The sequence below is a fragment of the Scyliorhinus canicula genome, chromosome 20, assembly GCF_902713615.1.
Source record: "Scyliorhinus canicula chromosome 20, sScyCan1.1, whole genome shotgun sequence".
Taxonomy (NCBI): Eukaryota; Metazoa; Chordata; class Chondrichthyes; order Carcharhiniformes; family Scyliorhinidae; genus Scyliorhinus; species Scyliorhinus canicula.
In genome coordinates, this window is record NC_052165.1 from 13,991,398 (window position 1) to 14,018,267 (window position 26,870).

Below are 26,870 nucleotides of genomic sequence, written 5' to 3' on the forward strand. Positions count from 1 at the left end.
TGTCCAATACCAGGGTAGTCTCAATGCTGTTGCAATGTTCAAAGAATTGCAGCCATTTTTCACACAGCGAGGCCCACAGACAGTGGGTGTGATAATGACCATGTGACATGTTTTAGTGATGTTGGTTAAGGGATTGATACTTGAAATGAAAAATGAAATGAAATGAAAATCGCTTATTGTCACAAGTCGGCTTCAAATGAAGTTACTATGAAGAGCCCCTAGTCGCCACATTCTGGCGCCTGTTCGGGGAGGCTGGTACGGGGATTGAACCGTGCTGCTGGCCTGCCTTAAAAGCCAGCTATTTAGCCCTGTGCTAAACCAACCCCTATGGTGTTACGGTGAAAAGCCCCTCGTCGCCACATTCCAGCGCCTGTTCGGGTAGGCTGGAATGGGAATTGAACCAGCGCTGCTGGTCTTGTTCTGCATGTCTTAGACCACTGTGCTAAACGAGCCCCTTACAGCACTCAACGATAATCTCCCTCTCCACTTCGAACAAAATGCCATCAGTTCATGTAATTCCTGCTGAAAGGCTACCCTGGATTCCCGGTGTGCGCTCCAACCTGCAATCACGTGGAGGAGGTGAAATGTAGAGTAAAAGACCCTCAGCCGATTCAGTGAAAAAGGAATCGGAAAAGTCCTTGGGGATCCATGAGGTAATGCTGCAGGGGCGGGAAGAGAAGCCACCGCTGGACAGATAGAGAGTAGAACCAAGTGTGTGTGTTCTCGCTGAGAAGTATTGGATGTGGATTATGCAGTCAACCGTGTCAAAGGCTCTGGGAAGGTTGAGGAGGATGAGGGGAGGTTACGCAGCATGTTTCCAGTCACAGACAATTACATTTGTGTTTTTGCTCAATTCTGAGACAGAGGAAAGATGGGCATAGATTGGTAGGCAGTTCGTCAGGCAAGAAGACCAGAAGAAATAGGAACAGGAGTTGGCCGTTCGACCCCTCGAGTCTGCTCCACCATTCAATAGCATCATGGCTGATCTGACATTCCTCACGTCCACTTTCCTGCCCTTTCCCCTTAACCCTCGATTCACTTACTGATCAAGAATCTGTCTATCTCAGCCTTAAATATGCACAGGGACTCTGCTCCCGCAGCTCTCTGTAGCAAGGAGTTCCAAAGACTCACAACCTTCGGAGAGAAGAAATTCCTCTTCATCTCAATCTTAAATGGGACACCCCTTTATTCTCAGACCACAACCTCTGGTCTTGGACTCTCCCATGAGGGATACATCCTCTCAGCATTTACACTGCGAAGCCCCTCAGGAATCCTAAAGGTTTCAATCAGATCACCTCTCATTGTTCTAAATTCTAATGAGTAGACTTTCCACCTGTTTAATCTTTGCTCATAAGACATCCCTCCATACCGGGGATCATCCCAGTGAATCCTCTCTGAACCGTTTCAATGAAATAATGTTTCACTCGAAACATCTCCATGTCCGGTTTTGGCCGTGTTCAACAGGATATTTCTCAGCAGCTGCAGCACCGAAGAACATCTCGCTATTCAACGGTACTTTGCCGTTTAGTTTTACCTCGGGGAACCCCATTGGTTACAGATCACCAAACTGAAAAAGAATCCCTTATCACTATTCACTGTTTCCTGCCAATTAACCAATTCTAGTTTGCTGATACAAGTTTGCTGATGACACAACCGGAGTGTATCGGACCTTGAACATCGATGAGTCAGAGTACAGGAGGGAGACAGAGAACCCAGTGACATGGTGTAATGACAACAATCTCTCCCTCAACGTTAGCAAAACGAAGGAGCTGGTCACTGACTTCAGGAAGTGAAGTACCGTACACATCCCTGTCTGCATCAATGGTGCCAAAGTGGAGATGGTTAACAGCTTCAAATTCCTGGGTGTGCACATCACCAACAATCTGCCCTAGTCCACCCACGTCGACACTATGACCAAGAAAGCACAACAGTGCCTATACTTCCTCAGGAAACTAAGGAAATTTGGCATGTCCACATTGACTCTTACCAATTTTTACAGTTGCACCTTAGAAAGTATCCTATCTGGCTGCATCACAGCCTGGTAAGGCGACTGCTTGGCCCAAGACGGTAGGAAACTACAGAGAGTCGTGACACAGCCACATTCATCACATGAACCCACCTCCCATCCATTGACTCTGTCTGCACCTCCCGCTGCCTTGCCAAAGCGGGCAGCATAATCAAAGACCTCTCCCACTTGGGTTATTCTCTCTTCAAACCTTTTCCATCGGGAAGGAGATACAAAAGTCTGAGAGCACGCACTAACAGGTTAAAAAACCTTCTTCCCCACTTTTCCCAGATTCTTTAATAACCCTACAATGGACTGAAGTGATCCCTCCACACATCTTCTCTACTGAGTAGTACTACACTCCGTATGCTACCCCCGATGTCTGTGTCTCTGTATTTATATTGTGTATTGTAAGGAATGATCCTCACAGTCCTTAATAATTGATTCCAACAATAGATGTTAGGCTAATTGCCGCTTTTTGCCTCCCTTCCTTTTTGAATAGAGGTGTCATATTTGCAGTTTTCCAATCGTCTGGTACTTCTCCAGAATATAAAGATTTTTGAAAGATTACAAACAATGCACCCACTATGACTGTAGCTATTTTTTTTAGAATCCTCGGATGCAAACGATCAGGGCCAGGGGTCTTTAATCCTATTAGTACGTCTAATAATACTTCTTTCGTATTTCCTCCCCCATATTCTTTAGTATTAATGGGATGTTTGAAGCATCTTCCACCATAAAGACTGATGCAAAATATCTGTTTAACTCCTCTGTCATTTCCTTATTTCCTTGTTCCCCATAACGATCTCCCCAGATTTTGGAGTAGAAAGGAAGAGTAGATAGGGGTGGTAATTTATAAGGCTGACATCATGAATGGTATTTTGCCAAGGAGGAGGGAACAACAATGGTTTTGAAAGGAAGGGGTCAATATATTTTTTCTTTATTCGTTCATGGGATGTGGGCATCCCATGGGATGTGGGCATCGATGGCTGGGCATTTGTTGTCTATCCCTGAGGGCATTTAAGAGTTAACCATATTGCTATAGATCTGGAGTCACATATGGGCCAGACCAGGTAAGGACAACAGATTTCCTTCCCTAAAGGACATTAGTAAACCAGATAGGTTTTTACAATAATGGTTTCATGGTCATCATTAGAATTTTAATCCCAGATTTTTATTCATTCACATTTCACCATCTGCCATAGCGAGGTTCGAACCCGGGTCACCAGAGCATGACTCTGGGTCTCTGGATTACTAGTTCAGCGACAATACCACCATGCCACTGCCTCCCCATGAAGGAGCCTCCCCTTGAGGTGAGGGAATCAATTGCAACTTCAACTAGCTCGTGGACCAGGAAGAGAAGCTGGATGGTCGGCAGTTTAGTGAAAAAGGGATCAAGAGAGAAGGACACCAGTGTCAGGGCTTTGCAAACTTGGAGAATGCATGAGGAGAGATAGAGGAACTAGTAAAGGCAGGGAATCAGGGCTCGAGCAGGAAGAGACTTGGGGCAGGGACGTATGGTATGGACAAGAGATAAGTGGAAAAGTAACAGAAGCAATGAGCCAACTGTCTTCATCTTAGTGGGAAAAAAATAAGGAGCTCCTCGCACTTGTTGAAGATGAGCATGATTGGAGGGTGGGTCTAACAGTAGGAGAAGTGAAGACTAGATACAGAAGATTAGTTTACATGAGAAAATAGAGAAAATAGAAGACATATTGGCCTGAACGTACACAGAAAGTATTCCCATGCTAGTAAATATAGGCTGTTTAACTGTAAGGCGTATAGCTCATGGGTATGGCTTTACAGAGAAAACATAATAATTTGATTGACTTGTGCACTGTTGAACCTGTCATGTATCATAGAAATAAATCTATCAGATGTTACCATGTATAAATAAATTTGTCTTCCTTTGCTTCATCGCAGATTTCATAAAACTCAACTCAGTCGCCACAGCTTGAAGGAATTATTTTTATATTATGTTCATCAGTGAGGTTTTGATTATCAAGGACTTACCAATTTATCAATACCTTTCAATAAATCTTGCATAACTGATGCGTAAGATCATTTATTGAATCCTTTTTCCTTCCAGTAACAAAATAGCTTTATCATAGATTATCATGGAATTTACAGTGCAGAAGGAGGCCATTCGGCCCATCGAGTCTGCACCGGCTCCTGGAAAGAGCACCCTACCCAAGGTCAACACCTCCACCCTATCCCCATAACCCAGTAACCCCACCCAACTCTAAGGGCAATTTTGGACACTAAGGGCAATTTATCATGGCCAATCCACCTAACTTGCACATCTTTGGACTGTGGGAGGAAACCGGATCATAGTTTAAGTTAATTTATTGATGCAAAAGTGTATAATTTTAAGTATTCAAACTTGGCTCCTCGAAGTATTGCAAGAACAGTGCAGTTTCCCACAAACTTTTATTCCTCTCGTGGTCGTGTCGCAGTGTCTTTCAGAAGAAGGTAACTTCATCCAAACCTGAGCCTGTTTTTAATACTTAGAGATATGAGAATAAAGCTTTGAGAGATTATACCTACAGGTGTGAAAAACCATGTAAGAGAAACTCACCCACCGAAATGGACAGGAATGTAACCTTTCACATCATGTCCAACCTATAGTGGCATTCTCATCTTACCTGCTCTGGAGCTATCGTGATAGGATGGATTTTGGATCACACTGGTTACACGCGAAGAGAAAACAATAAATGGCAACAGAAGCATTGCGAACACTCAATTTGCAAAATATGCCTGGCAACTGTGAAATTCAGCATTCACAAAATGTGTTTACAGTAACCAGAGTTTGCCATTGCTTTTACCTTAATGTGAGATACAGATAGGAGCAGCAGTAATCCACAGAGAAACCATCATTCTCTCACATACAATGTACAAGGCCACAATGATTTAGTGTTTTTATAATAGAAAATTTTTGCTTTCCCTGACAAGGGGGGAAAACTTGTCGAAGCCGACAGTTTTTTATTATTCGATGTTGCTAAAATACTAGCCGGTGTATCATTTATTTATCATCCATCTGAGTTTCTAATAAGCAACAGTTGCAGACAGGGGAAAAAAGCATTCTGAAAAAGTGAGGAAAATAGTTAACAAAGTAAAGGGGGCTGGATTCTCCGTAACAGCGGCTGAAAACTCAGAATTCGCGGGCGTTTTTACGATGCCCACAATTGGCGCCAACTCCACACCCATTCCGGGACCGGTGAGAGGCCAGCAGCGGTGCCGGGTTTGAAACTCCCCGCTCTGCGCTAAAAAGCAGCCCGGAGAATGGCCTGGATCCCGGAACCGCGCATGCGACCACCTGCAGCATATCGCGCCATAAAACATGGCGCCAGCCATGCATGACCCCGAGCCGCCAAATATGACCCACAGACCACCCCAGCCACCCCTCCACGGTCCCCCCAGCCCTCGCGGAATCCCCCCCCCCCCCACCACAGCAGCGAAACAGATCCCAGCCACTGTAGCGGCGCTGGAACACAGTCCGCAGCCACCATGACGCGTTCCAGACGCTCAGACCACAAGTCAAACGTGCGGTCGGGAACTCAGCCTCAGGGGTGGAGCATTGCGGCAGCGCCTTCTGATGACGCGCCAACACCATTTCATCACCGGGCGGTGCTCGACATGATGATGCCATTTCGGAGGGGGCGGAGACTCAAAAATTAGTGTTAAACCCGGTGCCACCCCCCGATTTGGGCATCGAAAGGAATTCTCTGCCCGATTGCCTGTTACGATATTGGCGTTGGGCAACAGAGAATCCTTCCCAAGGTTTTTGCTTTATTCTACCACAGCTGTCTTCTGGAACATAGCAGAGCCAATATGAAGTCATGGAAGAATATTGAAGATAATCACATGGGGCGAAATTCTCTGACGCCCCCCCACGCAGGGCGGAGAATAGACCGGGGCCGGCAAAAATCCTGCCCCCACCGTGGCCGGAATTCTCCGCCCACCCGGGAATTGGCGGGGGCGGGAATCGCGGCGCGCCGATCGGCGTGCCCCCCGCGGCGATTCTCCGGCCCACAATGGGCTGAATTACAGCCGCTGAGACGCCTCTCCCGCCGCCGTGGTTTCAACCACCTCTGGTGGCGGCGGGATTGGCGGCGCGAGTGGGTCCCCGGGGTCCTGGGGGGGGGGGGCGCAGGCCGATCGGACCCCGGGGGGTGCCCCCCCGTTGGCCAGGCCCGCGATCGGGGCCCACCGATCGGCAAGTGGGCCAGTGCCGTAGGGGCACTCATTTTCTCCCGCCGCCCGCCACGGCCTCCACCATGGCGGAGGCGGAAGATTCGAACCCCCCTATCGCGCATGCGCCAGTGGTGACGTCAACGGCTGCTGACGCACCGGCGCATACGCGAACCGGCGAAGGCCTTTCGGCCAGCCCCGACGCCGGCCGGCGGGCGTCAAAGGCCGTTGGCGCGTGTTTTGGCGCCAGTAGGCGTGGCGCCAGCCACTCCGGCACGGACCTAGCTGACAAAGGTGCAGAGAATTCCGCACCTTTGGGAGGCCCGACGCCGGAGGGGTTGGCGCCACTCTGCTATGCCGGGACCCCCCGCTCCGCCGGGTAAGGGAGAATCCCGGCCATGATTTGTATTCTGCTATGTGCGTGCTGAAGATGATCACATGGCCTGCGTTACAAAACATGCCATCTAATAACTGACCTCCCACATTATCTTTTTACTGGAAGTCAATTCTTTATTTATTGTCCAATTAAATGTTAAGTTACAGATGAAGATGACAACTTTCCAATTTTCTACTTCTTTGCAAAAAAAAAAAGCTGGCGGCATCTCCCCAGAACATCAAGTAGCCTTCATGAGCCTTTGATTTTTGTCAGTTTGATGAAAGATTGAACAGCAGAGGAACTGGATGGAAGATGTCTGCTTCCCCTTATCCCCAAGCTGGGATTTATCATGTAAAGCATCAAGCATGTTCTATCTACTTATAGGTGGGGGTGGTGATTGACTGGGCACTGATGTAGATGTCAGACAACCGAAATGCCAGAACTAATTTTTGATACCCATGGGTAAAAAACAGAAGAGAATGAATTTTAATTCTGTTAGGATACACAAGAGGAAACCAAGACCCAGATGTGGACAAGCAAACAATCTCATAAACAACCATCAATTTGATTCTGGTTCTTCAAACACAAACTGTATCGCCGGGATTCTCCGAGCCTCCACACCGAAATCGCGCTCAGCGCGGGAGCGGAGAATGGGGTGTCAGACCTGCGATCGGGTCTGACGCATTCCCGTGATTCTCCGCAGACCGGAGAATTGCCGCCAGTTCGCGCAAGCGTGGTCGACAGGGTAGCCGTCGGGGTGCCATTGAAAGAGGCCCCCGCGGCGATTATCCACCGGCAGCTGGCCGAGTTACCGCCGACGTGGTTCCAACATGGTTCCACTTGGCGGGCACTCGGAGTGGCTGCCGCGGCCGCCATGGTGGGGGGAGCAGGGGAATTCGTCACCGGGGGGCGGGGGGTCCTCCAGGACGGCCAGGGTTCCAATCGGGGGCCACCGATCAGCGAGCTCAGGCGATCTAGGGGGGGCCTATTTTGCGGGGGCCGGTCCGCTGTGTGGGTGTGCCATGTTGCGCGGGGCTGCCGCCACAGACAGCCGCTGCGCGCATGCACGGACCCGCGGCCGGAAGTACAGGGCCCCAAATCGGCAGCCGGAAACCGCGAGCAAGCACTCCAGCACCCTGCTGGCCCCCTTCAGGTAAGTGAATCGCTGGGCCAATGGGCCCATTGATACCGGGGTGAAATGTGTCGGTGTTTACGCGGCGTCAACATTTATCCGCGTTTCAGAGAATCCCGCCCATATCTTTCACGGAGCATTGCTAAAATTAAAAAATAAATCAAAAATTAATACTATAAGAGATACTTATTTGGTTACGGAAATTATTTTTAGCCAATTGTTTATGCAACAACCCCCAAATCTGGTCAATCTAAACTGCAAAGCACATTTCAGATTACAATAACTGCTTTTGGCTATTGCAACAGACATATTACGTACTATTTTGTATGTAATACACAAATTGCACTGCTCAATTCTACTTTAAGATGGGCACTATTTCAAATGAAGGTGCGCTTGTGCTTGTAATTGTAAATTCAGCAATGATTTCTCGGGCAGAATCTTTCACGATGTAAACGCACCTCGCAGTGCAGAGTGTCTAAAATTAATCTGTCGTTCCTTTGGCACCTCTGTACAATATCAACTTTTTTTTAATCAACTGTGTATCTAAGAATGACAGCTGTCAGCTATCTTCCTGCAGCTTCAGATAGAGAAATCTTTTTTTCTTCCCTCACCTTCCCACTGATGGAGCCATTACTGTCGGGCTCACTGCGGCTCTCTCAGCCCTTTCTAATGGAGGCAGAACAGACAGGTGCAGGATAAATAGAAAAAGATTGAGGAGCTCAGGATGACGCTAAATCATGGAGGACACCCTGTTAGGAGGTACTCATCCTCCAGCATGTACAGTGTGGGATGTCCGTGCTGCGATATCACAAGCTTTTAGATTGAAGGGTCCCAGGTTCCATTCCAGCTTGGGTCACTGTCTGTGCGGAGTCTACACATCCTCCCCGTGTGTGCGTGGGTTTCCTCCGGGTGCTCCGGTTTCCTCCCACAGTCCAAAGATGTGCAGGTTAGGTGGATTGGCCATGATAAATTGCCCTTAGTGTTCCAAAATTGCCCTTAGTGTTGGGTGGAGTTACTGGGTTATGGGGATGGGGGTGGAGGTGTTGACCTTGGGTAGGGTGCTCTTTCCAAGAGCAAGTGCAGACTTCGATGGGCCGAATGGCCTCCTTCCTGCACTGTAATTCTATAAGACTCCCATTTTGAGTTGCCTCAGTCCTGGCAGTGTTTTCTCAGGAGGCTACATTGCCACTGCACGTCCATATGCGTTCAGGTCCTCTATCCAGATACATGAGGTCTTGTGGCTCAGTGGGTAATGTCCCGACCTCTGAGCCAGGAGCTCCGGTTTCGAGTGCCACCCTTGGACTTGATGATCAAGGGAGGTGCGGTCAAAATGCGGTCAAGCAGGTCGACCTGCAAAAATTCCTTCCAACATGCCAAAGGCTGGCGGTAAGAGCGGCAGAGACTCCTGGTCAGCCATGCTTGATGTGGAGTGGCGCCCCTGAAGGTATAAGCCTCTGGCGTCAAAGCTTTTCCATGAATGAATAGCTCTGGAAATAGATTTTAAAAACCTGCCTTATTGCAACGCTAGGTGCAGGAAGAGAATTGGAATACCCTGGCACATGAGCAGGAATCTGAAAGGTGGGCAGCACGGTAGCATGGTGGTTAGCATAAATGCTTCACAGCTCCAGGGTCCCAGGTTCGATTCCCGGCTGGGTCACTGTCTGTGTGGAGTCTGCACGTCCTCCCCGTGTGTGCGTGGGTTTCCTCCGGGTGCTCCGGTTTCCTCCCATAGTCCAAAGATGTGCGGGTTAGGTGGATTGGCTATGCTAAATTGCCCTTAGTGTCCTAAAAATTAAGGTTAATGGGGGGAGGTTGTTGGGTTACTGGTATAGGGTGGATACGTTGACTTGAGTAGGGTGATCATTGCTCGGCACAATATCGAGGGCCGAAGGGCCTGTTCTGTGCTGTACTGTTCTATGTTCTATGATAGTGAGAAAGGGCATATAAATTGGTGACAGGATGGTATCACGATGACAGATTCTGGACACACAAATTGTGCTCGATGCTGGATGTGAGTGCACACTGATGGGAGAGAGGGCAGATCTGATGTTATATCAGTAATGTCCTGCAGATCCTGAGTGATGTTGCCTTGATGCTCTCAGAAGCTGCTTTCCATCATTCTGTTCAAGTAATCCCACGACCAGTGCTCAGAGCATCCACTTTAGATGCAGTGACTATTCTGGAGGCTTCTCTGTCAGAGACAGCTGATGTAGATGTTAATACTTCTGCTGCCTGCTCCACAGAGCACTGACTTGTTCAATCTTTCCTAATATTGGCACTAATAACTTCATTGGAGCCAACAGTTTCCAGACAAATCACCCATTTACTTTTGACAATTCCATTTCCATTTGCAACTTTAAACTCGCTGTTAACTATTGTGTATGTAATATCGGGGAGGAATAAGGAGTTTGACTGAATCAAAAGGCATGACGTGTAATGAAAATGAATCAGAAGTAAATAAAATATCAAACACAAACAGAGACTTTATTAAAGATTGGAAGAAAAAAAAAAAATAAAAACCTAAACAATGAATTGTGAAAAGAAAATGATCAGACCAAGATGAAAAATGAAAGTGTTGCAAATGAGAATAAGAGACAAATACCTGGGGTGAAAATAAAGGAAGAAAACCGAAACAAAATTAAAAAATAAAGTAAATAATTCAAAACTTGAAAGAAATTCTAGTTGCAGAAATACAAATATATTCTCCTTTTCATAGAATTTATAGAATTTGCAGTGCAGAAGGAGGCCAATCGGCCCATCGAGTCTGCACCGGCTCTTGGAAAGAGCCCCCCACCCAAGGTCCACACCTCCACCCTATCCCCATAACCCAGTAACCCCACCCAACACGAAGGGCAATTTTGGTCACTAAGGGCAATTTAGCAAGGCCAATCGGCCTAACCTGCACATCTTTGGCCTGTGGGAGGAAACCGGAACACCCGGAGGAAACCCACACACACACACGGGTAGAATGTGCAGACTCCGCACTGGCAGTGACCCAAGCTGGAATCGAACCTGGGACCCTGGAACTGTGAAGCAATTGTGCTATCCATAATGTAACCATGCTGCCCATAGAACAGAGAACAGTTCAGCACAGAAGAGGCCCTTCGGCCCTCGATGTTGGGCCGAGCAGTGATTCCACTATCGATTGCCATGCACATTTATGCATGTTGGGGATTGCAAGGGACTCCCTCGCGAAATCTGCTAACGGGTCACCATTTTGAGCAGGCGACCCAATAGTGAAGTCTGGCAACTGGGCCCCTCCCATAATGCAATTCCCCCTCCCCCACCATAGGATTTGCTGGGTCACCCGACCCCCGCACCACAGTATGAAGGTGACCCAACCTCCCCACCAACACCCCCCCCCCTACCAGAGTCTGCCATTACAGAGACCCCCACCAGATCAGAGAGACCCCCACCAGAACACCTCCTCCCCCCCCCCATATGAGACACTCCTGCTTGGAAGCCGCCCATGAGAGATTCCTGCCTGGAAGTGCCGATTCCAGAGACCCCTGTCTGGAAGTCCCCCATATGAACAGGGAGGGGAGGGGGGCAGTTCCAGGCATAGGTCACTTATAGGGGCCCCCCAGGCAGGAGTCTCTCTTATGGGGGCCTCCAGGCAGGGGCTCTCTTATAGGGGGGGGGGGGGGGGGAGGGGGGGGAGGCTTTTGGTGTGGTCTCTCTTATGGGGAGATCTCTGGTGGGGGGTGTTGGTGGCAGGGGTCTGGTGGGAGTGGGGTGGGCAGGATTTGCATTATGGGGAGGGGGGAGAGTGGCCCTCCATTGTACTTTGGGGGCAACTGCCTGAAAGAGTTACCCCCTTGTCCCACTGTGAGGTCCACAGTGCCAGGACCTCGCTGGGAAATACCTGCACCAATTCTTGCCCACGTGATTTGTGTCCCAGAGGACCGAAGAGTCACATAAGCTTGAGCCCAGCCCATTAGTAGGATGCTGGCAGAGGGCCCGAACCTCAATGCCACCAGCAGAGTTGGACTGGAGTATCGGAACAGTGCGCCAATCCCGTTTTTCAGCCGCGCTACAATCTCCGCCTCATCCGGAACTCTGCTACTGGCAGCGAGCGGCAGAGAATCCAGCCCAAGGTTTCAATCATTAGGGAAGCAGCCGGTGGCTCTTGTTACTGAGTTTCAACAATTAATACTCAGTTCACTTCTGTGCACAGAAGTCACGGTAGTCGGGCAGCAGGTTTCTGGTGAAATGATTGGGTGACTTGCGATTGGCAATTTGAACATCAGCTAGAATATGGAACGATCTGGAATAATGGCATATTTTAATTTATCATTCATTTTCAAGATGGGGATGCTCAAGAATGTTTCTGTCCAGCAACAGATTGCTGCCACCCCATAAGGGTACAATGTTTTGTACCAAATCTACTTATTGAATCACTGGAAAAATGGACCGTGTCAGCAACAGTGAGATTGGCACACCTATGGTACACAATACCAATCTATGGTACACAATCCTATGGTACACAATCCTATGGTACACAATACCAATCTATGGTACACAATCCTATGGTACACAATACCAATCTATGGTACACAATCCTATGGTACACAATACCAATCTATGGTACACAATCCTATGGTACACAATACCAATCTATGGTACACAATACCAATCTATGGTACACAATACCAATCCATAGTACACAATACCAATCTATGGTACACAATCCTATGGTACACAATACCAATCTATGGTACACAATCCTATGGTACACAATACCAATCGATGGTACACAATCCTATGGTACACAATACCAATCTATGGTACACAATCCTATGGTACACAATACCAATCTCACCATTGCAGGAAAAGCTGGAGCCATGTTTGGAGATATCAACAGTGGACGGCACGGTAGCACAGTGGTTAGCACTGTTGCATCACAGCTCCAGGGTCGTGTGTTCGATTCCCTGCTTGGGTAACTGTCTGTGCGGAGTCTGCATGTTCTCCCTGTGTCTGCGTGGGTTTCCGGTTTCCTCCCACAAATCCCGAAAGATGTGGGGCGGAATTCTCCGCTCCCCACGTGGCGTGGGAGAATCGAGGGAGGGCCTTCCGACATTTGTCACGCCCCCCTGGCACCCCCAGCGATTCTCTCCCCCCCCCACCCCCGCTCGGAAAAATCGCTGCTCGCCGTTTTTCACGGCAAACGGCGATTCTCCGAGCCGAGCGGCCAGCCCTTCATGCCCGTTTCAACAAGCCAGCAACCACACCTGGTCGCTGCATTTGTGAAACGGGCACCAGATGCCCGTTTGGGGCATCTAGGGGCCCGATTGGCACGGGTGCACCGCGACTGTGCTCGGGAGGGGACAGGCCTGCGATCAGTGCCCATGATCGTCGGGCCAGCGTCCAAACGGACGCACTCTTTCCCCTCCGCCGCCCGGCAAGATCAAGCCACCAGGTCTTGCCGGGCGGCTGAGGAGAAAGACGGGCACTGCGCATGCGCGGTTCATGCCGTCTGCGCGATGAAGTCATCCACGCATGCGCGGGTTGGAACCGGAAACCCGCGCATGCGCGGATGACCTCACAAATGCGCTGTTTTGCGCATCATTTCTGGCGCGATGAGGTCGCGGCCGGGAAAGACTGAGGCCCACTCCTAGCCCCCCCGGATGGGGGTGAATGAGGTGCGGAGAGCGGGCCCCGAGGCCGTCGTGAACCTCGGCCGATTTCACGATGGCCACCCCAATTTTTATCGGGAGCGGAGAATACCGCCCGTGCTGTTAGGTAATTGAAGGATTTTGTGGTGATCAAAAATCTCTGGCTGATAATTGTGACTTATCCCGAACAGCAGTAAACTGGCGGAATGAGATCTGTCACCTTTTTTGCAACCTGCTAGGGGCAGTTGGGCAGGGACCCAAACTGGGGGGGGGGGGCAAACGGAATGCTATTGTGGCGGCTTGACAGCACAGTGGTTAGCACTGTTGTTTGACAGCGCCAAGGTCCCAGGTTCGATTCCTCGCTTGAGTCACTGTGTGGAGTCTGCACGTTCTCCCCGTGTCTGCGTGGGTTTTCTCCGGGTGCTCCGGTTTCCTCCCTGAATGACGTGTTTGTTAGGTAGGTTGAACATTCTGAATTCTCCCTCTGTGTACCCGAACAGGCGCCGGAGTGCAGCAACCGGAGGATTTGCACATTGCAGTGTTAATGTAAGCCGACTTGTGACAATAAAGATTATTATCATTATGTTGGGCTCAGAATTGGATTCAACTAAGAAGTGTTCACGAGATCCTATTGGCATTTGCATCCCAGCGGCTAGTGAACCAGACAAACATTCACGGAGGTTTGATGAGAAAAAGTTGCCAGAAAGACAAGTTATGGCAGCCACTTTTTCGAAACATGAATGATGATTGTTTCAGGCCCAAAGGTAATGGGAAAATCATGAAGCTGGAAATTCTGCAGGTTGTCAGAATCTTGCATGAATTTGTGCAGCATCACCCAGGAGTTACAGCATGAAGCAGAAAGAATCAATCATTAAAAGGGCAGAGTTAACGTGAAAGAAAATGGTAAATAATAAATATTATACACATTCATGCACTGAATATTTTTGCCCTTTTTAATCGAACTTTTGTACTGCCCGGAGGCCGCAGCAGGGGAGCGCTGGCTACAAAGTTGGGCTCTGTAGCTTTTATACTTTCGGCACTTAGAAAACTGTGTTCAGTGGCGGACTGGCCAGGGTGTCAGCTTGCCCGATGGCAAGTGGGCCCCTGATGAAGTGGGCCCCCTATATCAAATAAAAATGCAATAAAGAAACAAACACAGACAACTGTTTTAGTAATAAAAGGAATAAGAAAAAAAAGGGAACAGGACACAAATAAGCAGTGCACGAAAAGGAACGCAGCAGGGGAGGTAGTGGAAGGATGTGGAATAGGGGGGCCCGGGTCGGGCATAATTAAGGAAATTCCATGTTTTCAGCAAGAGTGTGTGAATTTAAAGATAAAGTTACAATTCGTGATTTGAGATGGTCGGCAACGTCAAAGGATATCAAGCAGTAGTCTTGGTTCAGCCGGTACATCGGTCCGGGGCCCGGAGAGCCAAGAAGGGGCCCGTGAATCTTTGAAGGGCCCTTAAAAATTATAATTAATTAGATAAATAAATCTCCAACTTCTTTCCTGAGATTTGTATTCTAACTTAATAAAATATAATTGTTTTTAAAAAAAGCAATACCAAATAAAAATGCAATAAAGAAACAAACAAATAATCACTCAGTGTATGAAGGAACGTAGCAGTGTTAAATGGATATGAAAAGGAGTGGGGGGGGGGGGGGCTGGTTCACCCAGGTCGGACATAGTTGGAAATCCATGTTTTCAGCAAGAGTGTGTGAATTTAAAGGTAAAGTTACAGTTCGTAATTTGAGATGGTCGGCAACTTGAAAAGATATCAAGCAGTACATAGGGTCGTGAGGTCACCGAAAAGGAGAAGTGGTACCTTTGACCGTGAATCATGAAGTCAAAGATATTGAAGTGATAAGCCATGATCGGTAAACTCAAAGGGTTGCGACTTGTAACAAAACACTGGTATCAAACTGGACATGTTAACTTTGGTCGTGGGGCCATTCTTAATGTCTTACTATAGTCGGACCAAACTTCTAAGTTTCAACAGTTGTCTCAGTTGCTTGCTGGTGTGAACACTGGACAGTGGATTGTCTCCTCTTCTGAAGCTGCATAGGCCACAGTAGTATTGACTAATGAACATAGCCTATTGAAGTGTAAGTAAGTTATTTTATATTTTTTATCAAGTAGGGGTTTATCTGGCGTTCCTTCAAGTTATTCTTGCAATCATCAATATTCATTTTTCCCGATGTGGGCTATTTTTAATTAAGTTTTTATTTCAGGAATATTACCCCTACCAGAATGGAAAAGAAAAAGCATAAATCTGGGTACTAAAACGCAAAGAACAAAAAGAAGCAGAAAGGAAGGAATGCTTTGCAGGCCTATTACAGAGTTTATAATACCACAAGCACAAACCACATCAATATCCAGTTCTGCAACAAATAATCAAGAAGCAAGAAACAATGCTCATGGTGATGATGCAATGACATGCGAGTTACAAGAACAGAGAAGAGCTACTTTGAATGTAGAGACAAATACAAGTGCATCCATTACTAATCAACCCAGGCCCAATTTTTCTTTTGGCTTCCTTGTTCCGGTATCTGTACTGCCTGTAGTTGCAACATCTGAACACATAGCTTCAACTAGTGACAGGGAATCAGATATTCCTTCAAGCATAAATGACTTGGTTTCTGAAGCACATCCTGTAAATGAACCTACGGAAGAAAATGAAAGATCAATTACTGGAATCTTCTAATATCCATCACGGGCAAAGCTAAAACAGTTTTTTGCTGAACATCCACTTCAGCCACTTGATGATCTGCCATTTAATGCTCGATTGTATGAGAGGAAAATTATGAATGACTCAGTCCCAAGAAAATGGCTAACATATAACAAAGAAAATAGATGCTTATATTGTTCATACTGCTTAGCCTTTGAGTTTCCCAACACTTGTAATCCATCACCCTTTGTACGTGGCTTTAGTGACTACAGGCGTATTAGCCAGAGCTTGACTTTACATGAATCGACAACACATGTCAGAAATGCTCAGCAATATATCAGTATGGTTAATGATGGCACCTTAGATTAATATTTTGCAGCGTCACTAATTAAAAGGAAAGAAGAAATATTGAAGCAGAGAAGTATTGTCATGAGGATTATAGACATCATAAAGATGTTAGGCAAGCAAGCACTTCCTTTTCAAGGTCACAGAAATGAATCGGCCTACACTCTAGATAATGAGGTTCTGAATCATGGCAATTTTTTAGCTACAGTGCAGTTGATGGCAAAATATGACCCGATTATGGCAGCTCACGTTTCTGCAGTGAAAAACAAGTCTAAACAAAGAATCAAACGATTAGAGCAACAAGGAAAGGCTCAAAGTAAAGGCCTTGGTGGACTTGTTACATACCTGAGTAAAACATCTATAAACATGGTAATCAAAGTTATGAATATGATACAAGAAAGAATTAGTCATGAAGTTTCTCAAGCAAAATATTATTCTATTCAGGTTGATTCAACACAAGATAATTCATCCATCGATCAGTTTAGCGTTATTATTCGGTATGTGCGTAAAGGTATTATCTGTGAGCGACTACTTTCAGTTGTGCCAAGTAATGATGGTACAGGACAGGGACTTTTTGATCTATTGATTGAAACATTACAGCATCTTAAAATTGACCCCCCAAAATGTTTATCTGATAGCACAGATGGCGCTGCAAGCTACCATGGCCAGTATAATGGTTTACAAAGTAAACCAGCTGATGTGGCTGATCAACATGTTCATATATGGTGCTATGCCCATGTCTTGAATTTGGTGATAACTGAAACAACAAAATGTTGTGTGCCTGCAGTTTCTTTTTTCAATTTGCTCCAGAATATAGCAACTTTTGTGAAAGCATCATACAAGAGAATGGCTGTAGGGATAGAAGTTGTTGGAAAACATCTAGGACAAGAAAAAATGAAACGATTAAAGCTAATTGGTGAGACCAGATGGTCAGGAAAATCCAATGCAGCAACAACTATATTTGGACGTTTTGATGATGCCGCTGCCAGTACTTTCGTAAATCTATTGACATGCTTATCAATGTTACAAGATTCAGAAAAGTTTGATGCAAAAACAAAACATGAAGCAAATGTTTTACTTCAAAGTCTTCTAAAGTTTGAAACCATATTGACAGCATTTACTTACTTGTATATATTTGAAACTACAACCCCGTTATCAAGTTATCTACAGACAAGTGGTTTAGATATGTTGACTGCATGGAGTTTGGTAGATTCAGCTACAACAAAGTTGAAGGAACAGACAAGAACATTTGATAACGTTCATAGCAAGGCTTTGGAATTTGTAAATAAATGTAATGACAGGATTTCACAGATGAATATGGATGAAAATCAAACATTGGAAATTGATGCGTTGGAAACAGCATTGCCAGTTAAGAGGCAGAGGAAGAAGAAAAGAATGGCAGATGAGCTTATTGATGATGAAAGAAATTCCTCAGATTCTCTAGCTGATTTTCGAGTAAATGTGTTTAACCTAATAATGGATCGCATTGTCCAGTCACTAGAATCACGCTTTGTACAACACAAACAGTTGTATAAAGATGTGTCCTGCTTGGACCCAGCAAAGTTTAAAACTATTGCAGAGAAGGGCCTTGAAGATGAAGCATTGGAAGGTGTTTCCACAAATCAGCAAAAATCAAGTAATATTGGAATTGTTTTCTTTTGCTTCAAACTTTGATGTATTAAAGCTATTGCTTAATGATGGTGAGAATATGGATTCCAGTTGCAACAATTGTAAAATTTGCAGCACTTGCCCATCGTGTGTACTAAAAATTCTGGCATCCAACAGACTTCATGACAAGGCATATGATAACCTTTATGAACTTTATAAAGTCATCTGCACACTATCAGTTACTCAAGTCCAATGTGAGAGGACATTTTCAAAGCTAAAGATCATAAAGACAAGGTTAAGAAATTCGCTGTCTGAGGAGAATTTGGAATCATACATGTTGCTATCCATTGAAAAGGAATTGTTAGATGAATTGGATGCAGAAGCAATTATTGGCAGATTCGCACAATCATCTAGCAAACACAAACGATTGCTCTTAATATAGTGGACTGCATGCAATGCTCTATTGTGCTTTTGAACTATCTGTTAATGTGTAAATTGTGCAGTAAACTATTTAAAAATATCAACCAATTACTTAAAATTAAAAATAAAAAATAAAAAATTCAATTATAACATTCTGTATTTACATTTGGTATCTACTGCCAGTAATATGTACAGTACATGTACACTGTAATTACTAAGAAATACACATTTTTTTCCACAAAAATTGTAATTGTACCCTTTTTTCCATATGTATTTTTTGAAAATTTTATTTATTCGTTATGAAAATTAAATGATAGCATTGTAGTTGTGGGTGGGCCCCCTTTGTCTCCTGGCAACCAATATTTTTAGACCCAGTCCGCCATTGACTGTGTTGCCACCAAAATGGCATCCATATCGCGCACACATGTGTGGCACAGCCTGCATCAGAAGCCTTCTTAGTGAAGATGTGAGATGGGGCATCGCAAACTTTTGCCAAAAATATACCGAATGAGTAGATTGTAGTGTCGCTCAGCTTCTAAGACTGATTTGATGCCATTTCGACTTCACCATTCTGGCGAATGCTTCTTCTCGGCCTCATACGAATAAATGGGTGGCACAGTTGTTAGCACTGTTGTTTAACAGCGCCAGGCTCCCAAGGTTCGATTCCCGGCTTGGATCACTGTCTGTGCGGAGGTCTGCACGTTCTCCCCATGTCCTCGTGGGTTTCCTCCGGGTGCTCCCACAAGTCCCGAAAGACATTCTGAATTCTCCCTCAGTGTAGCAGGGGTAGCAGGGTAGCATGGTGGTTAGCATAAATGCTTCACAGCTCCAGGGTCCCAGGTTCGATTCCCGGCTGGGTCACTGTCTGTGTGGAGTCTGCACGTCCTCCCCCTGTGTGCGTGGGTTTCCTCCGGGTGCTCCGGTTTCCTCCCACAGTCCAAAGATGTGCGGGTTAGGTGGATTGGCCATGCTAAATTGCCCGTAGTGTCCTAATAAAAGTAAGGTTAAGGGGGGGGGGGGGGTTGTTGGGTTACGGGTATAGGGTGGATACGTGGGTTTGAGTAGGGTGATCATGGCTCGGCACAACATTGAGGGCCGAAGGGCCTGTTCTGTGCTGTACTGTTCTATGTTCTATGTACCCGACCAGGCACCAGAATGTGGCGACTAGGGGATTTTCACAATAACTTCATCGCAATGTTAATAAAGTTTAATAAACTTCATCAAAATAATAAAGGCTATTATTAACATGTGTATAGTAACAGAAAAAACCTTGGCTGGCACTGTTCGAAGAGTTCATCAACAATTTGTACATTGGTTGCTGAGACGTTGGTAAGTCTGTAGGGAGAGGTGCTGCATGTGGAGAAGGTATTGGTTGTGACTCTGAAGATGTTGGGCATACCGCTTCCTCCCAGTCATGCGTAAAACAGTTAGATTTCCTCTAGGGCTTGCAGAGTGTGAGGGACGTGGAGCAGAGGCAGCAAAGGAGAGGACAAGCTATTTGCTGAGGGAGAAGGGGGAGAGATGGGGGAGGGTTCTCAGCAGTAGGCCTTATCAACCTTGTCTGGGAGCATTTCTCTTATTTCCACCTACACCAGGAGCAGTGTGCGCATCATCTGTGCTTTACTAAAATGTACTACCCCTTGCAGCCATTCCTGCATTATCGCTGGGAGCGCAAATCAGGAAGCAAATCCCAATCCTTAGCCATGCAAATTTATGCGAGGGATTCCCGAGGGCTTCCCGTTGTCAGGCCGCCAATTTGAGCGGACGGCCTGATAGCAATGTCCCGCAGCTGGTCACCCACCCCCCCCCCCCCCCCCCCTCCACAACACATCGCAATTCAGCCCCGCTCCACCGCCCCCGCAGTGGACTTCAGCCCCCCACCCCTGGATTTTCTGGGTGACCTACCCGGCCCCACCTCCTCACACACAGAGATCCCCTAAATAAGGAACACCCCCAAAGACCCCTAAATAAAGAGACCCCCTGGACACCCGCTAAATTAAAAGACCCACCAGATACCCTCTAAATAAAGGGATATCCCCCCCCCACAGTGACACTCTAAATAAGGAGACCACCCCCACAGGCCCCCCCAGAAAAGAGACCCCAGACAGGAACCCCTCCAGCAAAGCGACCCTTCTCTGGCATCCCCCAAAAAAGAGACACCTGTCAGGAAGCCCCTCAGAAGTGGAACCCGTCAGAAGCCAGAGAGCTGATCAGACAGAGGCAGTGAAAATATTACTGCTTTAACACTCACCTGGGCAATGCACTTGCTGGCTCAGACACAGGAAGCAGCACCTGACAATTCCTGGGAAGAGAAAATGAGCTGGGTTTATACCCACTCAGATCTTTCATCTGCAAGTCATTCATTCCTTTCTCTTTGATATTGATTTTACTAAGCTGTGATTGACAGTTTCCACACATACCCAGCTGTCAGCATTTTTCCATTCATCTTCCTTCACAGTTGAGTACTCTAACCGCAACGTTTGATTGACAACTGCAACTTGACCGGCAAATCCAAAAGTTTTGGTTTAACTACTCTTTGTATACCACCCGGAATGAGTTCTTCCACACCTCGGAAATGCTAAGCCACTGAAAGAGTCATTTTAAAAGTCACTCCCTATGAAACTGACAGGGTATCAACACTTGAAAAAAAAAGCAGCAGATTATCACACTCGCTGTCTTAAAATTCAATAATCCCAGACCAAACAAGGAATTATACTTTTTAATCCCGGACAAGCCCCCAATTTTTGTTCGGATCCCAGATGAGAAACCCAACAATGTTCAATTTGTAGAACGGTGAGGAAAGAGTATTTCGCCCAGGAGTGATAACACTGACCGATTTTTATTTTAAAATAAACTTTAGTTTAAACACAGAATCAATCACAATAAAAAAAATAAGACGCAATTTAACCAAATGGGAACTATGTCCCATGGCGAGCACATTTAGCCTCATGGTGCGGGGCGCTCACAACCCTGAGAAACACAGCGCCTCTCCGGATAGATAAGGGGCCTCAGTGGGGATTGTGCGGCTGAGGCTGTACTTAGTCCTGTTTCCTGCACATAGACGCCCCTCTCGCTGAAACTCCCCAGTGCAGAGAGAAATCAGGATCCCATTTTAAATGTGAACCACTTCCCCCCCCCCCCCCCCCCCCCCCCCCCCCCCCCACCCACCCACCGCCAAGCCGCAACTCATTGAAGGGGCTCCCTGGGCCTCCCTGATCCCCACTCACCCACGCTGGCATCCTCCTGCCCGATCATCGCCGTGCAAATAATGCCAAATTAGCACCTTGGCAGTGTGCCTGCCAGCTGGCCATGCCACCTGGGCAGTGCCATGCTGACACCCAGGATGCACCAGCAATGCCAGGGTACCACCCTGACCAGAGGGCATGCAACTGGGAGCCTCCAATCCCCTCAGAGACCGTCACGAGTGTCGTTCTGCCTGCTACCCATTTGTGGCGACCAGCACTGAACGGCACTCGCCCGAGCTCTCCGAGGCAAAGGGGATAGACCCCAACACCTTGGTTACCTTAGGGAACTACATATTAAAGTGAGATTAGCTGTCTCGTTCAAATATGCAGATTTCCCCAAAGAACCATGGGTGGGCTTCATATTGCGATGTCTCGCGAGACCACGTTAGAATTCATTGCAAGGTGTGGCGAGCCGGGTCGATCCTGGGAGCGGGATCTCCCGTCATTTACCGGCCATGTTGTGCCGCACTGCGCTGCGCTTCAGTGCAGTGTGGGTGACAGATCACACCCATAGTAACAGCTTTACAGTTAACAGTTCAAACAGGTCTTAAATTTAAAAAAATCTTACTCCCTACATCCGCCACCCAGATACCGAAAACTCAACCTCACCAGCCGAAAGGGCAACTTCTGCAGACCCTTTCCTTGTACCTGGAAACTTGCCGAGAGCATCTCGCTTTCCCCCAAATTCAACTTATACCCCCAAAAATCAGCCAAATTTAGTCAGAATCTCCAAAATCAACTGGTGATTATCTAAATCCAAAACCCTCACCAGAACCTTCTTCAGAAATTCCTCAGCATCCCAGTTAGGAGCATACGCATTCACTAACACCATGAGAGCCCACACCAATGTTCCACTCACCATTGCCTATCGACTCCCCGGATCCCCCACTACATTACTCACCGAGGAAGCCACCCTTTTGTTAATATGCACCGCTGACCCTTCGTCTTGGTATCCAGCCCCGAATGAAACACTTATCCCACCCATCCTGCCATCAATCTCGTTTGGTCCTTAACCCTCAGGTGAGTCTCCTGTCTGCCTTCAAACTTTTTAAATGGGTGAACATCCGTGACCTTCCGATCGGCATATTTAATCCCCTCACATTCCATTAACCCCAACCCCACCCCCATCCTGATCAGCCACATCCAAATCCTAATGGTCTCCTCCATTTCCCTACCTCGCCCACCTCCTGGGCCCACCCAAAATGGCCGCCATCGCCCTCCTCCAATCAATAACTCCATTAAGAAACATTCGACACCAGCAACCCACCCCTACCCCCGCCCCATCCCAAACAAAGGGAAACCCCAATGCCCCAGGCTCACCATCCCATGCCAAACAAAAAACAAAGAAACCAGAAAAAAAAACTCCCCTCACCCCCCAAATAGCCAGCTGGGTGTCTTCCCTCCCCCCCCCCCCCCCCCCCCCCCCCCCCTTCCCCCCCCCCCCCCCCCTTCCCCACCCACCATCTCAGAATTTCTGTTGTTAAGGTGACCCCACCTGAGGCTGAAAACAAACTTCATTTACAAAAGGACCCACACATTCCCCTGCTGCTCCACATCATCCCCACATCAGCTCCCCCACTCCCCGTCTTCCCCACCATACCCAACAAATATTTAGTACCCCCAATGCCTATTCCCCACATGCAGGGTGGCAGAAATCACAAAACTATATAACAAAACAATCACAGTACAAAGTGAATAAAAAACATCATCAAACAAAATACAAATAACCCCTGAGTACAATTTCACAGCCCAACCGCGCAGGCGAACCCACCAAATCCTCAAATATCCCTCAGTCCATGATCCTTAATAAAGTGCCTCGCCTCCTCAGGCTTATCGAAATAGTGTTCTCATTCCCCAAGCGTGACCCACAAGCGGGGACCAAGTACATCATGTCAAATCGTACACTGCTCCTAAAAAAGAGCCGCCTCAGCCTTGTTGTACCCGACCCTTCACTTAGTCAGCTCCGCTCCCAAGTCCTGGTAGATACGGACAGTTTGGCCTTCCCAACTACACTCATGAGTCTCCTTTGGCCACCTCAGGATCTCTTCCTTATCCAAATACCAATGGGGCCATAAGATAATCGCCCGTGGCAACTCCCCAGCTCTCAACTTCTTCCTCAACAACCGGTGGGCCTGGTCCACTTCAGCAGGGTGGTCAAAGACCTCATCAACTGTTTGAACACCTTGGACACGTATACTGTGGTTCTCGTCGCCTCAATGCCTTCAGGTAGCCCACGATCTTCAAATTCTGCCTCCTTGACCGATTCTCCGATTTCGTCTTTCAACTTTTTCTGCCCCACCGACCCCATCAACATTTCCGCCTCCAAAGAGACGATCCTATCCTCGCGGTCAGCAACCGTCTCCTCCACCTGCTGAAACACCGCATTCTGCGTCTCCAGCCGCTGTTGCACCCAGGCTAGCCTGAACTAGCTCGGCCACTCTCCCCAGGTCCTCCGTGACCGCCAGCGCCTGTTAAATTCAGCCGAAAGGGACTCAACCAATTGCTCGACCGACCATTGTGCGGACAACGATGCCACAGGTCCCTCTGTCATCTTTTACCCTCCTGCACTACCCGTGTCCTCCAGGGCCGAAGAATACCCCTTGCTCGACGCACACTTTGTCTGGTAACTTTTGACATCACCCATCAGAGGAGAAAACCGAGTTCTTCAATATTATCACCTTTCTCCCTACACCACCACCATAAAATGGGCAAAAAGGGCCAAAGAATCAGTCCTCCGGCAGGATCCACCTTAAAGCGACGAATCACTCCATGGCCGCCACTGGAATTTCCAGCTACTGCAATTGCGACCCAAAGTTTTAACCATGTCATGAATTATCCAAAACAAAGGGGAAGGGTGCTTGAAATGACACAGTTCTGAGGAAGAGATGAAGATTATGGAGATTATGAATATATTCTAATGATCACGGAGCACTTTAGCCCTGTGACAAATGTGTTAGTCACAGACTTGTTTAACTGTACAGTGCTAGTTAGTGTTGGGACTTCAAAGGTATGTGGAGCAGATGTTAGAATGTTACAATAAGTCACAAAGTAGCGAGGATTGATGCAAGGCTAAGGAATATACATAGAATTTACAGTGCAGAAGGAGGCCATTTGGCCCATCGAGTCTGCACCGGCTCCTGGAAAGAGCACCCTACCCAAGGTTAACACTTCCACCCTATCCCCATAACCCAGTAACCTCACCCAACACTAAGGGCAATTTTGGACACTAAGGGCAATTTATCATGGCCAATCCACCTAACCTGCACATCTTTGTGACTGTGGGAGGAAACAGGAGCACCCGGAGGAAACCCACGCACACACGGATGTGCAGACTCCGCACAGACAGTGACCCAAGCCGGAATCGAACCTGGGACCCTGGAGCTGTGAAGCGATTGTGCTATCCACAATGCTACCGTGCTGCCCTTAAATATAAAAGTATTACTTGTTTTAGCTTGGTGATGACAATACATAGTGGTCACTGCAGAATATTGTAAAACAGGTGGAGTAAGCAATTTTATAAGCACTCACATAATTCTAGCGAGATACCGTCGTCATCGAGTAAACGTTCTTTGAAAAGGATGTAAATGAAATTTGACATGGAGCGTGATATGCCAATTGTTTTTTTTTGTAAAGTCAGTGAATCTACTATTCACACAATCAGGACATCATTCCGTCCCTTAACCAGATGTTTATCATGGCGTTGGACAAGTGTTAATGGGCTCAGGTGATAAGAATCAGAGAGTGAAAAAGCAAATTATCTTAATGTTACATAATCAGGTTGTTCAACCTGCCTGTGGAAGTTTCAAAGTCCCACTAAAAGATGGAGGTCTGATGAAAATCATACCAGGCTAATGGAAGAAATGAGTGAGAAGTGTCAAATCTTTAAAATGTACTGAAGGTCCCACCACATCTCATTGTAAGCCTTTCAATTGATGCAAACTTTAATTGTTTAAAGCCTATCTTCACACCCACATTTCTTTACCCTTTAGGGAGCAGTGGGGGAAGGATTCTTGACAAACACATGGATAGGATGGGTATAGAGGGATACGGCACAAGGAAATGCTGAGGGTTTTGGCAAAGGTTGGTTTCATGACGGGTACAGGCTTGGAGGGCCGAAGGGCCTATTCCTGTGCTGTATTGCTCTTTGTTCTTTATTCTTTGATTTTCAAGCTCATTATCAGCCCACCGAACTACATTAAACACTCTTTCTGTGGCCAACAAGCCCTGGCGTCAGACTCAAACCCAACGTTTCTAGGCCTATAGTAGGGATGTTATCAATGTGCCACAGGGCCTCCTCTGCAAATATTAATGACATAAATGCCATGGATCTAAAGATCAAACAAAGGCATTATTATTTTCATTTTGTAGACCTGGCAGCCAGATTTAGTCTTTCTCCAACAATACTTCGCATAGAGAAATGGATAGGGACTGGACTTGGGACACCAGCAAAGTCACCGACTGATAACGGAGGGACATTTGCCAATGACTGGCTCAGAGATAGGTGTGGCAACATGACTATCATGGTCATGATTACCACGGCTGTAAGGCCCTTCAGCAATGGGCACTGTGAAAGGAAGGATGCAGTAATCGATGAAACACTGCATAAAATTTTAGTTGATGAGCAAGATTACAAAGAATTCACTCCAGATGGTTGGAGGGTATAGTCGCTATCAATTAGTCAATGGACAAAATCCCAAATTGCCTTCTGTGTTATGAAATAATGCTTCTGCTCCAGAGCTTAATACAATTAGTTCAATTTTTCTGCATATTTGAATATTTTACAGACAAGGAGGGGAACTTTCATCAAGGCTGAGATCTTGGATATAATTTAGAGAGCACTGAGGCATTGTATAAGACCATGTGTGACAGATTTCAGTCCTGTAGATTTGGTACACAATAAAAGAGTTCTAGGGAATGATAAGATAATAAGTCAAGATGGTAAACAAATAGTTATCAAACTGTTATTTAAGGATGACATCCAGGCGGTAGTGAAGGATAAGATTGAATCCATTTGGGTGGAAATCAGGAATAGTAAGGCAAATTGATAGGAGTAGTCTATGGGCAATCAATTAGTAACATTACGGTGGGGGCGGGCAAGAAACAAAGAAATAACTGATGCATGTAGAAATGGTACAGCAATAATCATGGGGGATTTTTAATCTGCATGTCGATTGGTTTAACCAGGTCGGTCAAGGCAGCCTTGAGGAGGAGTTTATAGAATGTATCCGCGATAGTTTCCTAGAACAGTATGTAATGGAACCTACG